Source organism: Chlorocebus sabaeus, chromosome 20 (assembly GCF_047675955.1).
Source record: "Chlorocebus sabaeus isolate Y175 chromosome 20, mChlSab1.0.hap1, whole genome shotgun sequence".
In the NCBI taxonomy this organism is placed as follows: Eukaryota; Metazoa; Chordata; class Mammalia; order Primates; family Cercopithecidae; genus Chlorocebus; species Chlorocebus sabaeus.
The window spans coordinates 133,926,917-133,942,718 of record NC_132923.1 but is presented as its reverse complement, the minus strand read 5'-3'; positions in this window follow the sequence as shown (position 1 = coordinate 133,942,718).

Here is a 15,802-nt window from a genome sequence, read left to right as displayed (position 1 = left end):
GGCACAGGCGGAGACCGTGCCCTCCTATGCTCAGGGCCCTGGTTCCTGGGGAGCCTGAAGCCAGCTGCATCCCTGGGTGTCCCATCTGGCCGTGTGGCGACTTTTCTGTGTGAGCTGCTCTGAGCTGTGCTCTACAGTTGTAACCGGAAGAGTCCGGTATGGTCCTAGCATGGGGTCGAGGTCAATGGTTCTGTCTGCGGGCAAAACCCTTGGAAAGGCTTTGGAGGACAGGGCCCGTGAGTGCGGGGGGCCCGTGAGTGCGGGGGGCCCGTGAGTGCAGGGACCTCCCCAGGGCTACAGTAGGATGGGGCACAATGGGGGTTTGTGACGTCCGTCAGCCGGCCTCCCTGTGTTGGGACCTCAGCCAGTGGCGCAAAGCAGAGGCCAAGAAACAGCCCATGACACCTTCCTGGCTCCAACAGCTCTGCCCTAAGGGCTGGCAATGTCCAGGGCACAGCTCTGGCCCTGAGCCCTGCCTCTCCTGCGTGCGTCAGGCCCTGCCCCTCCAGCTGAGTGGCCTCACGACCTGCCCCCCACCAGCTGGCTAAATAGGAGGATGAGGTCACAGGGAGGGGGGCCTCTGGGGAGCAGAGTATAGCTTGGCCTGATGCACCTGCCCAGCTTGGCCTCAGGTGGCTTCCGCAGGACGGAGAAGCCACGAGATGCCGCCCATTGATCTGTGCGGGTTTGTGAGCCGCGGCTCAGCAGGGGTCACTGTTGTCCGGCGAGCAAGGCTGTGCCCCTCACTGGGACATGGGGGTGCAGGAGCATCAGCCCAGGTCAGGGAGAGACAGCCCCCAGGCCACCCAAGCCCTGTGTTGGGCCCGGTTAATCCTTCAAGGAGTCTCAGAAAACCCTCGGGTTGGGAGTGTCCTCCCTGCGTCGTATGGACCCTCGCCCCAGGGGCACTCTCGGTGAGTTGAGTTGGTGAGGTATTCAGTAGGCCACGTCGCTGTCTCCTCCAGAGAGTTCTGGACCTGGGGTACTCTGGTTCCCACCCACCTGGGGGCCAGTGTTCTAGGCAGTGGCAGTGTGTGGCAGCTGCAGGGGCCGTGCCTACCCAGAGCCTCTGACGTGGGTCTCCAGGCATCTCGTCCGGAGGCCTGAGGGGTTGGGGGGTGGTGGGCCGGGGTCCCCGTGGCAGTTCTGAGCCCCCAGGGCCAGGCCCACCAAGCCAGTCTTGCTGAGCCACCCTGCTGCGTGCTGGGTGCCCCTTGCTCCCTGTGGCCAGTGTAGATGGGAGGCGCAGAGCGTGTTGCCCGCGAGGTTCCTGAGTCTTTCTCTGTGTACAGAGGAGAGGTGGGTGAGCTCCTGGGCCAAGGTGGCATCCAGAGGTCTGGGCGTTGCCCCTTGGAGATGCTTTCACAGAGCCCAGGCTCCAGGACGCTGGAGGTGTGGGACCCATGCGATTCGTCTCCCATCTTCAAGGCCAACACAGATGGGCCCTCCACTGTCCCAGTGGGACCCGACATGGCCCAGAGTGGATGGCGGCCCCTGCCCAGGCGTGCGCATGGCCCCAGATCCCATGCTGAGTCCCTGTGCTGCAGCCGCCGCAGCGCTGCTGTCCCTGAGCGGCAGCCCTGTCTCTGCTGGCCTGTTAACTGCGCTGACAGAGCCGTAACCGTGACAGTAGATTAATATCTCTTTAATCAGCCAAAATGAACATGGCATACTGGTGACAGTCCAATTTTCTGCTAACAGATTGTGGCCTATCGAAACCCAGCGCTCAGCTGATTTTTATTTCTGCCAGAGATAATTCAGCATGGGAGAAGCAGCCGCCACCATCCCATCCGCCAGCGCCGTTCAATAAATCCCGCGCCAGCGTTTCTCACCCACTGTCAGGAGGCCGCCCCGGGGGACTCCGAGGGCCTGCGGCATTTAGAGGCTGTCTCGGAGCCCAGAGGCACAGCGGCTGCTGCGATCAATGCTGGGCCTGGACTTGCCTGTTTCTAGGCATGGGGGCTGTGGGGGATCTCAGGGTCCGAGGGGAGGATGGGGGAGGGTGGGGGTGGTGGGCACATGAGCACAGGCGTGTGTGTGTGTGCAGGATGCATGTGCATTTTGGAGTGTGTGGGTGTATGTAGGGTGCCTGTGAATGTGTGTATGTGTAAGCATGTGGGTGTGTGCATGTATGTGTGAGTGTGAGTGACCTTGTGGGTGCACACGTATGGGGACTGAGAACCCATGTCGGGGCACAGGCTTTGCATGCCTCTCAGGCCTCCTCTCCCAGCTGGAGGAAATCACCTCTTTTCCATTTTTCTCTGCAGGATGTGGAGAGCAGCGCTTACCCGGCCTGCTCCCAGAAAAGCGGAAAAGTGTCAGGGGATCCACGACCCAGGGGCATGGGAGGTGGAGCTCTCTCCCACCTCATTGGGAGAGAGGTCAGGTGGCTCCTGGGCAAGGCAGGCAGAACCCAGAGCAGACCTCAGGTTCCAGGATGGTGATCTTGGGGAGTCCAGCTGCTCCGGGCAGCTCTTCCCAGAGGCAGCTGGTACACCCCATGTGGAGGAAGCTCTTTTATTTTAATTAATTAATTAATTTTAGAGAAAGGGTTTCTCTCTGCCACCCAGGCTGGAGTGCAATGGTGCAATCATGGCCCATTGCAGCCTCAAACGCCTGGACTCAGGCAATTCTCCCTCCCTGGCCTCCCAAAATGCTGGGATGGCAGGTGTGAGTCACTGCACCCATCCATCCAGACATCCACCCATCCACCCGTCCATCCATTCATCCATCCATCAGTCCATCCATCCATCCACCCGTCCATCCATCCGTCCATCCATCCACCTGTCCATCCATCCACCTGTCCATCCACCCGTCCATCCATCCATCCATCCATCCATCAGTCCATCCATCCATCTGTCCATCCATCCGTCCGTCCATCCATCCACCTGTCCATCCATCCACCCGTCCATCCACCCGTCCATCCATCCATCCATCCACCAACCCATCCATCCTCCATCCATCCACCCGTCCATCCATCCGTCCATCCATCCACCTGTCCATCCATCCATCCATCCACCCACCCATCCATCCTCCATCCATCCACCCGTCCATCCACCCCCATCCACCTGTCCATCCACCCGTCCATCCACCCCCATCCACCTGTCCATCCACCCGTCCATCCATCCATCCATCAGTCCATCCATCCATCCACCCGTCCATCCATCCGTCCATCCATCCACCTGTCCATCCATCCACCCGTCCATCCACCCGTCCATCCATCCATCCATCCACCAACCCATCCATCCTCCATCCATCCACCCATCCATCCATCCGTCCATCCATCCACCTGTCCATCCATCCACCCGTCCATCCACCCGTCCATCCATCCATCCATCCACCAACCCATCCATCCTCCATCCATCCACCCATCCATCCACCCGTCCATCCACCCATCCATCCATCCATCCACCTACCCATCCATCCACCCGTCCATCCACTCCCATCCACCTGTCCATCCATCCATCTGTCCATCCATCCACCCATCCATCCACCCATCCATCCACCTGTCCATCCATCCATCCGTCCATCCATCCACCCATCCATCCACCCGTCCATCCATCCATCCGTCCATCCGTCCGTCCATCCACCCAGAGCTCTTTTCTAATGTGACTGATGTGGCCCCACCAGCTGCTTTTTCCCAGGGTGGTCGGGGACCCATGCAATCACTCGCAGCCCTCCCTAGGGGGCCATCCCAGAAGCTGCACCCCAGCCCAGCTTGGCTCAGGACTGGTTCATCAGCGGGCTGTAACCCCCACCCCCAGCAGCCAGAGCCTCCCCGCAGGTTGATCTTCCCAGGTGTCTGAGTCTGAATACCGTGCTTCCCCTCCAGGCGGGGGAGGGGAGGGAAGGGGTCCCCAGGACAGTGAGCCAGGCCTGAGTCACAGAGGACCTAGCAAGGGGGGCTGACCAACTTCCCCTTCGGATCCTTGTCACCATTACCAAGTCTCTCTGTAAAAAAGATTGTGCGAGAGACAGTCATTAGAGGCCATGCTTCTAGAAGGTTCTGGCTGTCAGCGAGCTCAGTCGGGAAGATGCTGGTGCCGGCATCTGACATGGCTGCTGGGTATGGGAGGAAGCGTCCGTTGCCTCAGCATCAGCATCAGCATCCCTGCTCGGGTCGCCGCATCCCAGTGGCTCCAGCCCAGGCCTCAGAATCCACCCCGGCCTGTCATGACTTCTTCAGCCTTCTGTCTGCCCTGGTGAAGCTGCGGTGGCCCTGCCCTCCCGGTGCCAGCTTCATCCCATTCATTCAGGGGCTCAGACCGGGGATCACCGTCCCTGTTCCCCCATCACTCTGCCTCCCTGCTGATCTCTGCGTGGTAGAAACCACCTGGGAAGAGGAGGATGCGGCTGCCCCACTGCATGTGGTTCCCAGGCTGCCTTGTTTGTCTGTTCTGCAGGCTTCTTCCTAGTGCTGCCTGTGCTGGGGCCTCCACAGGGGGCGGCCTGAGTGTGGTCACAGCCCAGTGGGGACACAACACAGAAAAAGTGATCCTCCGCAATGTTGTCCCATTCAGGGTGGTGCTTGTACTGTTGCCACCCTGCCCAAATCCAGGCAGACATCACTAGTCAAAGGTGGCACTAATTTCTTTGAAGGACAGCTCCGTGCCTTGAAAGGACTTGTGCTCCTCTCTGCAGCACGTGCCCCACCAGGCTGGGGTCCCTACTGGGCAGGTGCACTGCCCCATCAAACCCCAGACCTGGGCTGGCATCTTGTGTGTCCCTACCATGTCTTGGTCCAGCGACATCAGCACCTGCATCACAGGGGCACCACTGCCTCCCTCCCACCACCCCTGGAGGCATGAACTCTCACCCCAGAGGAGACAGTGCCTTGCCCAGGGCACTCAGCGGCACATGTGGTTGTGTGCCCAGCTCAGCCCTTGAGGTCTTGCCTACCCTTCATAGGACCTGACCAATTGCCCTGGGGCAGGCACCATATTGCCCAAAGAAAGCAGTGCTGCCTTTGATTAGTGATGTCTGCCAGCCCCCAGCCCCTGGTTTTAGGACCAGCTCTCAGGGACCAACCTCCCAGCTTCCTGGGATCCTGCCCTGCTCAGAAAGGTGCTTAGCAGACTCCACCCTCAGGAACATGGGTGCTGGGGCTGCAGGGTCCCAGGGGGCCCAGAGGGGATCCCTGGAGTCAGTGATTCTAGGGGGCATTTAATGCAGGGCTGCTGGCAAACCTGAAGGCAGAGAGGACTTGGTAGCCCCCGGCCTGGGGGGTTAGGATGAGACAGAAGGCGAAGGGGTCTGGGTAGCCATCAGCAGAGCTGAGACTTCCAGTGGAGCTTGGCCACCCCCACCAGGGAATGGGTGTGTTTCCCTCCTCACCGCCACCTACACAGGCTCCCACTGGATGAGGCCAGAGGACACAGGTGCCACTGGCCCCTGTGCACCAGATGGGGCAGAAAGGGACCTCTGACCAGGTGGGCTCCCAGTGCCCATGCCCCGATCTCTGATAACAGACTGTGATTTAGCCTTTCTGTGCCCAAGGCGCTCTCCATCTGCCCTGGCAGGGCTTCCCTGGGCAAGCTGGTGGGAGAGGTGCAGGCCAGCCTGGAGCCCTGCGTGTGCTCTCCCTGGGGAGCATCTTTCACAGAGGGCCGGGCTCCCTGTCTGCTCCGGGAGCGTGGGGGACCTTTTCCTTCAGGGCCTGCTGAGCCCCCTGTCCTGCTCCTTGTCCCAGGACCTCCACCTGTTGGGCCTACCTGAGAAACTTCCTGTGTTGATTCCTGTATCAAAGGATCTTTTCCTGCAGGGCCCAGCTGGCTGGGCAGCAGGGAATTCGGACTCCTTTCTGTGTGGGTTTGTGCAAACGACAGTGACGATGATGGTGATGGTGATGCGAGGCCAGGCTCAGAGCAGGGTGAGGGAGGCTGGGCCAGGCTCAGAGCAGGACGAGGGAGGCTGGGCCAGGCTCAGAGCAGGACGAGGGAGGCTGGGCCAGGCTCAGAGCAGGACGAGGGAGGCTGGGCCAGGCTCAGAGCAGGACGAGGGAGGCTGGGCCAGGCTCAGAGCAGGACGAGGGAGGCTGGGCCAGGCTCAGAGCAGGACGAGGGAGGCTGGGCCAGGCTCAGAGCAGGACGAGGGAGGCTGGGCCAGGCTCAGAGCAGGACGAGGGAGGCTGGGCCAGGCTCAGAGCAGGGTGAGGGAGGCTGGGCCAGGCTCAGAGCAGGACGAGGGAGGCTGGGCCAGGCTCAGAGCAGGACGAGGGAGACTGGACCAGCGACTCCCGATGTTGTTGGCAGAAGCCACACGGACCCAGGGGCGTTGGATCCTGTACATGCATCTGCCTGCCTCAACCCTGTGTACACAGTGGCCTGGCTTGCAGGAGCTTCCAGAGAGCTCTAGAGGGAGGCAGAAAGCTGTTTCTCCAGAAAGGCCTCCTGAGAAAGATCCAAGCGTGGGCCCTAGACCCTTATCTCCACCAGGAAGGACCCATGGCTGGCTTAGCTCCAGGCGGGAGAGAATGGCCAGCCACTGAGTCCTGCAGGGGTGGGTGAGGGTGTGGGAACCTGCCCCATGGTAGATCCACAGAGGGATGGGAAGTGCTGTCCATAGGGCTGAGGCTGTGGTGCAAACATGAGATAAATTTGTCCCCATTTAGGCTGGCTTTGTTGCCTAAACACCTGAATTGCCAACTTGAACCCTGAGGGAGGGACATAAACCCCACCCTATGCATTTCTGCTGAGTCTGCCTTAAGAGTCCAAGGAGGGGCAGTCGGGGAGGACAGAGCCCTTTTGAGTTCCTGGCTTGACAGTTCAGGAATTGTGCCAGGGTGCTGGAAGGTGATCACCTCCCACACTGGGTACATGAAATTTACTTGGCCCCAATCCCTCTGGCCTGAGGGACTTGCGGGCCAACCTGAGTTTGGGCTGCCACTGCCTGAAGCTCTCCATGACTCTGGAAACCTTCCGGTGTGGGGCCACCTCTTCCCATCATGCTGACAATTCCTGAGGGACAAAAGCTGCAGAAGGCTGGGCCAGTGTGTGCACACATGCACACATACACACTCCTACAGCACACACACGTGTCCACACATGCACACATACACACTCCCACAGCACACACACGTCCACATGTGCACACATACACACTCCTACAGCACACACACGTGTCCACACATGCACACATACACACTCCTACAGCACACACACGTGTCCACACATGCACACATACACACTCCCACAGCACACACACGTCCACATGTGCACACATACACACTCCTACAGCACACACACGTGTCCACACATGCACACATACACACTCCCACAGCACACACACGTCCACATGTGCACACATACACACTCCTACAGCACACACGTGTCCACACATGCACACATACACACTCCTACAGCACACACACGTGTCCACACATGCACACATACACACTCCCACAGCACACACACGTCCACATGTGCACACATACACACTCCTACAGCACACACGTGTCCACACATGCACACATACACACTCCCACAGCACACACACATGTCCACATGTGCACACATACACACTCCCACAGCACACACACGTGTCCACACATGCACACATACACACTCCTACAGCACACACGTGTCCACACATGCACACATACACACTCCCACAGCACACACACGTCCACATGTGCACACATACACACTCCTACAGCACACACGTGTCCACACATGCACACATACACACTCCCACAGCACACACATATGTTCACATGTGCACACATACACACTCCTACAGCACACACGTGTCCACATGTGCACACATACACACTCGCATAGCACACATGCACACACATACACACATGCACACATACACACTTGTAGAGCACACACATGCACACATGTACAAACGTTGACATATACATATTTGCACAACACACACATGCATGTACACATCCATGCAGCACATACATGCACACACAGGAACACATACACACTCCCACGGCACACACACATGTGTCCACACATGCACATACACACTTGCACAGCACACACACGCACACATATACACCCACACAGCACATACACGCACACATGAATGCACTCACACAGCACAGACATACACACATGTGCACACATGCACACACCCATGCTTGCATTGTACACACGTGCACACACACACACAACACACAATGCACACATGCCCACACATACACACACACACAAATTCACACATACATACTTGCACAGCACACACATATACATACAAACACAATACACACAGCACACACAGGCACACATGTACACACGTGCATACATACAACACAATGAACATATGTACACAATGCACACACACTTGCACTGCACACACGTACACATATACACACATGCACACGTACACTCATGCACACACAAACGTACATGCACATCTGCACACAAGCACATGTATTCACACAATCATGTGCACACCCAAATGTTTGCCCACGTGTGCACATGTACAGCCATGCCCATGTGTGCAATATCCACATGTACACATGCACGTGTTTGCGCATGAAAATACACATGGACACATATGCACATGGACACACCCATGCAGATGTGCACCCACACATCCACCTACACGTGCACCCACACATGACATACGTGTACACACTCTCCCAATGGCCTCACCCAGGACCCAGGGCCCGCCCAAGGCCCCCTCCAGCTTCAGACACATTCTGTGTCATGGGACCGGGATTCTCAATGGCCGGCATCCGGGGCTCTGCCAGCAAAGGGCACTCCCAGCTGTGCCAGCCACAGTCTGTGCATGGGTGTGGGAAATTGTAGCTGTGTGCACACACGTGAGCGTGGCCTGTGACCAGGAGCCACCCCAGCCTGCCTGTGTGCCTGCTTCTGCATGTACACACGGCTGTGTCCCCACACAGCCACGTCTGCACATGCTCACATATGTCCTTGTCTGCACTTTTGCTCAGGTGCTGGAACGTGGGGCCAAGGCAGGGCAGCTCGCAGGGGCTCCTGGGCCTGTGTCTGCCCCACCACCGCTGTCAGAGCTCTTCTGAGTCACCGTGGGGATTTTGGGGCTTCTCCTCCTCTGGGCTCGGATCCGGCTGCCCCAGAACCCGAGCTCTGAGGCCTCGTCCCCAGGCGGGTCCTGACCCCGGTAGGCCAGCCTTGCGTTCCCTCAGCCCCATCACACCGGCTGACAGGCTGGCATTTCCCTCCCGCCTGGCGTTTCCCCCGCCCCGGCACGTCGACAAGCACCACGGGTTTCCTGACAGACGGAAATATCAATCCTTAGGTACAGGGACAAAGCAGGTTTTAAACTTTAACAAGAGGCTTTAATGGAAATAAAACGTAAAATTCCTCTTCAAATGGAGGTGCTTCTGTTTTATCGGAGAAAAAGTGCCCTAAATAATAAATTGACGACGTGTGTTGTGGCTCTTTTACATGCGTGAATATTTAAAACATGCAAACATGTGGGAGATGCATTTGCTGGGAACAAAAGGAACACACATATTTAACCCCTGAAATAAATAAATAAGGCGAAGGTGCACGGCCGGAGACAGGACGTGGAGGCAGGGAAGGCAGAGGCCATGCATATTTAACGTGGCGGCTCTAAGAGGCTGTGGGTGAACGGACTTGTGGGCCAACCACCCCGAAGCCTTGTGGCGAGGCGGGGAGGGGTGCAGGGTCCCGGCAGGGCAGCCCAGGCGCCCTCTGCCTTCCTGTTGGCTGCTTATTTACTGTTTGCAGATTTTAAAAGCCCCAACCATGCTCCTATCCTGCCTCTCTCTTCCATCACTGCTTATTTCAGGAGCACCTGGACGCCCGTCATTTATTTAGTGCTGCGGTGTGTCTTCAGCGCAAGGCATTCGTACACGGGTGCCGGAACAAAGGTCCATGAACCAGGCGGCTGAGAGCCACGGGAATTCCTTCTCCCCAGGTCTGGAGGATGGGGTTTGAAATCCAGGGGCCACAGGTGCTCTGGGAGGGTCCTCCTTGGCCTTCCAGCTTCTGCAGGCTCTGGCTTTCCTTGACTCCCGGCTGCAGAGCCCCACGCTCTGCGTCCTGTCACACGGCTAACTTCTCCCTGAGTGTCACGACCTCAGGTTAACGTGACAGCATCTGCAAAGACCCTATTTCTGAATAAGGGCCCGTCCGTTCACAGGTCCTCAGAGTTAGGACCTCAATGTTTCTTTTTGGGGGTACAATTCAACCTACGACAATAAACCAGAAGCCAACTGGGGTCCTCTGAAGGATGGGGAGCCTAAGGCCAAGCAGGACCAAGTGACTACCCAGGGATATTCAGTTGGCCTGAGGGGCTTCCCGGAGCGCCGAGCCGGCAGGCAGGAGAGTGGCCTGAACCTGGGACCCCCTTCCTCCAGCACCCGGACTCATGGTAGCGGGTGGTGGGAGGGGTCTTGAGTTAACGCATCTTTTTTATCTCTTTCCACACTTGGAACCCTGAATTTCAGAGTCCAGGGAAAGAAGTCATGAGATTTTGTGAGATTTGGGGAAACAATTTTTAGAACCTCGCCATGTATTTTGGTGCCTCTGTTATTTTTGTGAAGTGTAGAGATACGGTTTCCTTGCGTTTGGCTCTCCCTGTTCCTGGCATCTGGTGATCTCTTTGCTATCCAAGGCAGGCGGATGGAATACGTTTCTGTTCTGAAGACTTTGTCCTCTGTGACACTTGAGGACCGGCGGGGGGCGAGAAGGAGGAGTGTGAGCTGAGCCAGACGATGGTGAGGCCTGCGCTGTGCTCTCGTGCCTTCCCCACTGGTGGCCTTGGGGAGTCACGAGCCTCTGATCGCCTTTTCTCATCTGAAAGTGGGTGTCACGCGGCGCCCACCCCGCCCGCCTCCGCGCAGTCACGGGCAGCGAGTACACCCATGCACAAGTCCTTGGCAAACAGAAGCCATTTTCTGGAATTAATGGGGCCTTTGCCAGGTCCTCTGCAGGGGTTTTCTAGAACTTTCTAGAAAGGCTTAAGAAGGATGTGGTCTTTTCCAAGGCCCCAAGTTGTCCAACCTGCCTTATTTTGTTGTTGTTGTTTTGTTTTTTTGTTTTGTTTCAGGCTTGTAGCAGCCTGAAGCCATGGTTTTTGGTCTGTGTTGCTAGTGATAAGTGGAAAAGAGGGATGAGGAGGGGGCTTCCCTGGCCCAGCCAGAAACAGGAACTGAGAGCCCCTGGCGGTGTTATTCCCCTGCCGGAGGGAACCTCTGTAGGCCTCTGTGCTGCTGAGGGGATCATCGTCTCCACCACCCAACAGGCTATTTCTGCGCAAATGCCGTCTTCTTCATCTTGCTTGATTCCCACAGCGCCTGCATGAGACCCCAGTGGTCCCCCCATCAGGCAGGTGGGGAAGCCTCAGAGAGGCAGAACCAGCGGGAGAGCCGGCTCCCCTGCAGCTGGGCAGGCCCGTGGCCAGGGACAGCCCTTGCTGTCTCCGGGGTCACCCGGTGCCTGCTTCCCTGAGCCGTCTCCTCTGCTTCATTGCCGGGAACCATGGAAATCCGGGGCTGCTTTGAACACGGGTTCCTGAGCTCACCCCCTCAGAGCTTTCACACAGGGACTGCTCAATTATTCACCGCCTCATGGCCTTGGGATGAGAGGCAGTGGACCGGTCGGGAGAGGGCTTTCTGATGCTGGTGTATTAATTTTTAAACTCTGCCACTTTGGTGGCCAGCCCTGAGTTCTGCCCCTTTTAAGCCACCAGGTTGGTGATGACAAAATGAGTTTGGTTTTTGAGTCTTTGTGACTGAAGATGGTTCAGGAGCGTCCTTGGACAGCAGGAGTCAGGCTCCTGGGTCAGTCAGAGTGGGGATCCATCCAGGCCGGGCGGCCAGGGCAGGGAGTGTCCTGCCGGGATGATCACACGTGTGCCTGATCCCCCAGAGGCCAGGCGGGAGCAGGCAGACTAAGAAGTTGTCAGTTCATAGCTGGGGAAACTGAGTCAAGCCCAGACAGAGTTCTCTCCTCGAAGTGGCTTTCTTTAAAAAGTCTCCTGGGTGTCCGGGAGGGGGGTCTTTGCAGAGGCCCGTCCTGTCCCTGGAGGTCCCTCCCCAGCACCCTTGACCACAGGCCTGACCCTCCCCCAGGCAGACAGGCTGCCGTGGAGTGTCTCTACAGCACTGCGAGGTCCCGCGCGCAGGAGGAGGCCAAAGCCCTCGGGACGGCGGCCGCAGCAGGCCCAGACCATTCTCATTACGGCCAGCTGGACCCCTGCGAGCCCTGTGAAATCAGAACAGTAACATCATTTATTTCAGCAGCACTGGGGAGAAACGGCTTTACAATGGTGTTTTACGTGCTACATGTGCACCATAAATATTTCCATAAAAACATGCATTAAAATAGAAAAGTGGGCTTCAAAATCTCAAAAGTCGGGCGGGGAAAACCCACAGCGAAGGCTGTGTGATGGCCGGGCTCAGCCCAGCGGCTGCAGTGGGGGCTTCGCCGTGGGTGGGGGCAGCAGGGAGCAGCACCGCTCCCCTCCACTCACTGCAGATGGGGGCAGGGAGAGCCACTGGGGGGCACGGGACCCCTGCCCACCCAGCCTGGGCTCTTCCGAGAGGCTGTGTTCAGTGACGAGGCTGTGCCCAGCCCCAAGCCCACCTGCGGGGAACCGTGCTCAGGATCTGGGGAGGAGGACCCTGAGCTCCTGGAGCCCACTGGCTGAGGTCCTGTCAGGCCTCTGCTCATGGGGCTTCGAACGCCAGGTCCCCCAGCCCAGCCAGCTCCCCCAGCCCAGCCATCTCCACCAAGCCCTAATATCGTGGGGGACCCGGGTGGCAGGGCTCATCCCCCAGGCCCTGTTGGTTCACTCACAGGCTCCTGCCCAGAGCCTGGGATCCTCACATGAGCCAGGACCGTGAGGGACAAGGAAGCCTTTGCCCTGGCATCCTGCGTCCCCGCCAGGCCCGCTCCCAGTGCGTCACACATCTGAACTCGCAGGCCTGCATGGGAGGCAGGCACAGAGACATCAAACCGCTTGCCCAGCTCACACAGCCAGTGAATGAGGCAGTGGGGATTTGAACCTGGGCTGCCGGCTCCAGAGCCCTAAGGTCCCCGAGGTCCCTATTATTGGCAAATGACCCCCAGCTGTCACTCCACTGGGCCCTGCTGTCCTCTCTGACATCCCCTGAGGCTCCTGGGGCAGACCCAAGACATGCACCCACCCCTGATTGTGGCTGGTGGTCTCGGCCTGGGGCTTAGAACTTTGGTGGCTGCATCTGGCTGCTCTGGAGGCTCCGGCAATGGAAACCTGCGATCCAGCCCCCATTGCTGCCCCACTGCTCAGCCCTCACTCAGCTCCACACGAGGGAAATCATCTCACCCATGGCAGCCCCTCACGCCCCCCACCTCTGACAGACCCTTGCCTGCTCCCCACCTGCACCCTGAGCTGCACTCCCTGACCCCTGCCATCCCTGCGGAGGCCAGGACCCGCATCCCCTCTCCCCTACAGTTGAGTGACCCGCATCCCCTCTCCCCTCACAGCTGAGTGACCTGTGTCCCTGGCTCCTTGCGGATGTGGAGCTCCCAGCTGCAGTGTCTCGGGGAGAAGCATGGGCAGAGCCAGCTCTGCAGGGGGTGGCTGCCTTTGTCCATCTGTCCATCCAGCTCTGCAGGAGAGCGGCTGCCTTTGTCCATCCATCTGGGCTCTGGGGCCAAGTCGGGCACCCTTGTCTGTCCATCCAGCTCTGCAGGAGGGCGATTGCCTCTGTCCATCCATCTGTCCATCTTTGTGGAAGGGTAGCCACCCCTGTCCGTCTGTCTGGGCTCTGGGGGCGAGCTGGACGCCCAGGAAGCCATGGTGCCAAGCCCCTGGTGGTGAGTGGCTGCCCCCGCGGCCGCCCTCTCTGTCCTGGCCAGGGCTGCCAGCCCAGCTTCGTCCCCACCTGTCCCTCTGGGGTCCGCCTTCCCTGGGGTCCTACAAACACTGAGACTGGGACTGGGGATCTGAGTATGTGGCCCCCCCCATGGGGGTCCATGCAGGGTGGCCAAGTTGAGCATCTAAAAATTAAGGAAGCACAATTAAATTTGAATTCAGATCAACAATCTGAATCAACGATGTTTTGGTCAGATCAACGATGGGTCAGAGGGGTCAGATCAATGAAGTTTGGGTCTAGGTACAGCCCATGAAACATTGAGGACATATTTTCACTAACAGTTTAATCGCTGTTGATGTGAAATTCAGAGATAACTGGGAACGTGGTATTTTTTCTGGCACCGCTAGCAGTGAATGTGTATGGAAAATAAAGAGTCTGGAACCGCACGGGAAACTAAGGAGCCAGAGCCCAGGGTGGATTCCATCACCGAAGCTGCAGCCCTGGAGAGGCCTGGACTCAGCCACACCCCTCAGGGCTCAGACACTATCGTCATCAAAAACACCGTTATCGACCTGTAATCCACATGCCGTACAATTCACCAATTTGAAGCGCACGATCCAATGGTTTTTAGCAAATTCACGTGAGTGCACAACCATGACCGCAAACAGTATGAGAACATTTTCATCATCTCCAAAAGGAACCCCATACCCTTAAACTATGGGCGTGAGCCTCCCCCAGCCCTGCTAGGCCCTGGTCAACTCTAGCCCACAGTCTGTCTCTAGGGACCCTGTGAGCCTCCCCCAGCCCTGGCGGGCCCTAGTCACCTCTGGCCCATGCTCTGTCTCTAGGGACCCCTTGGTCCACACATTTCAGATACATGTCACCGTGCACAGGGCACCCTGTGCCCAACTTCTCTCCCTCCTCCTTGCACTCTTGGTCAGCCCGCCCATGCACGTGTGTGGGTGCTGCTGTCCTTCTCCGGGCTGAGCCCCCTCCATGCGTTCACCACATCTATGGCATGCACGTGTGTGGGTGCCGCTGTCCTCCTCCGGGATGACCGTGACCCCCTGCACGCGTTCACCGCATCTACGGAGCCATTTGTCCACCCAGGGGCATCTGTGGCGCCTTCACCTTTTGGCAATTGTGAACTTGTGTGGCCGTGAATGCATGCGCCTGGCCTTTCATGGGTTGCTGTGATTCTCACCCGCCCCTGCTTTGACCCCCTGCCCCTACCCTGGGCCCCTCCACTCCTTTCACCCTTCCCCAGGAAGCCCAGGGACCTGGGGTGCCTCTCAGTGGGGTTCCCGCCGCTGCCTCGCCACGGCTCTGAGTTTTCTTTCCCAGGTTTGCACAGAGGCTGCAGAGCCGGGGAATCTTCAAGGGGCACTTTTCTCCGGAGTTCCAAGGCCCGGACCTGAAGGAGTTTACCTGGAGTGTGAGCAGCTTTCCAGATGAGTTCAAGACTCCAGAATGCTCATGGGGCTTTGGGGCAGGGTTGACTCTACTCTCCCGGGACCAAATCACACCTGGGCTCTGCTAACAGTCTCAGGTAAGTCAATGCTGGGTCCCCACGTCTCTGTGCCATGGGACGGCACCTCTTGGGGCCAGGGAGCTGCAGAAGGAGCAGGCGTGGGCCAGCTGTCTCATCATCCATCTCCTGCCTTGCCCGAGGCCCCCAGGACCTTCAGTGACCGCACCAAGCTGCAGGCACCGCCTCTGACTCCAGTGGTCTGAGGGCAGATTTGGTGGCCACTGACAAAGACTCCAGGACGAAGTCTTGTTTCGAGGTCACTCCACCCTCATGACTGCAGATCCAGGGCTGGGGTTGGCCGTGCCGCACGGGAGGATGAGGCGGATGGAAGCCACCGCGCAGGAATGAACGAGGGGTGTCGGCACGATGGCGGCCCCTCCCCCAAGCCTCCTGCCACCTGGCCTCATGTGACTTTGTGAGCAGGCACCCAGGGGCCAGGACTTGGGACCAGATGCAGAGAACAGGCCAGGCTGCCCACCCAGGGATGGGCCCAGAGGCTCAGG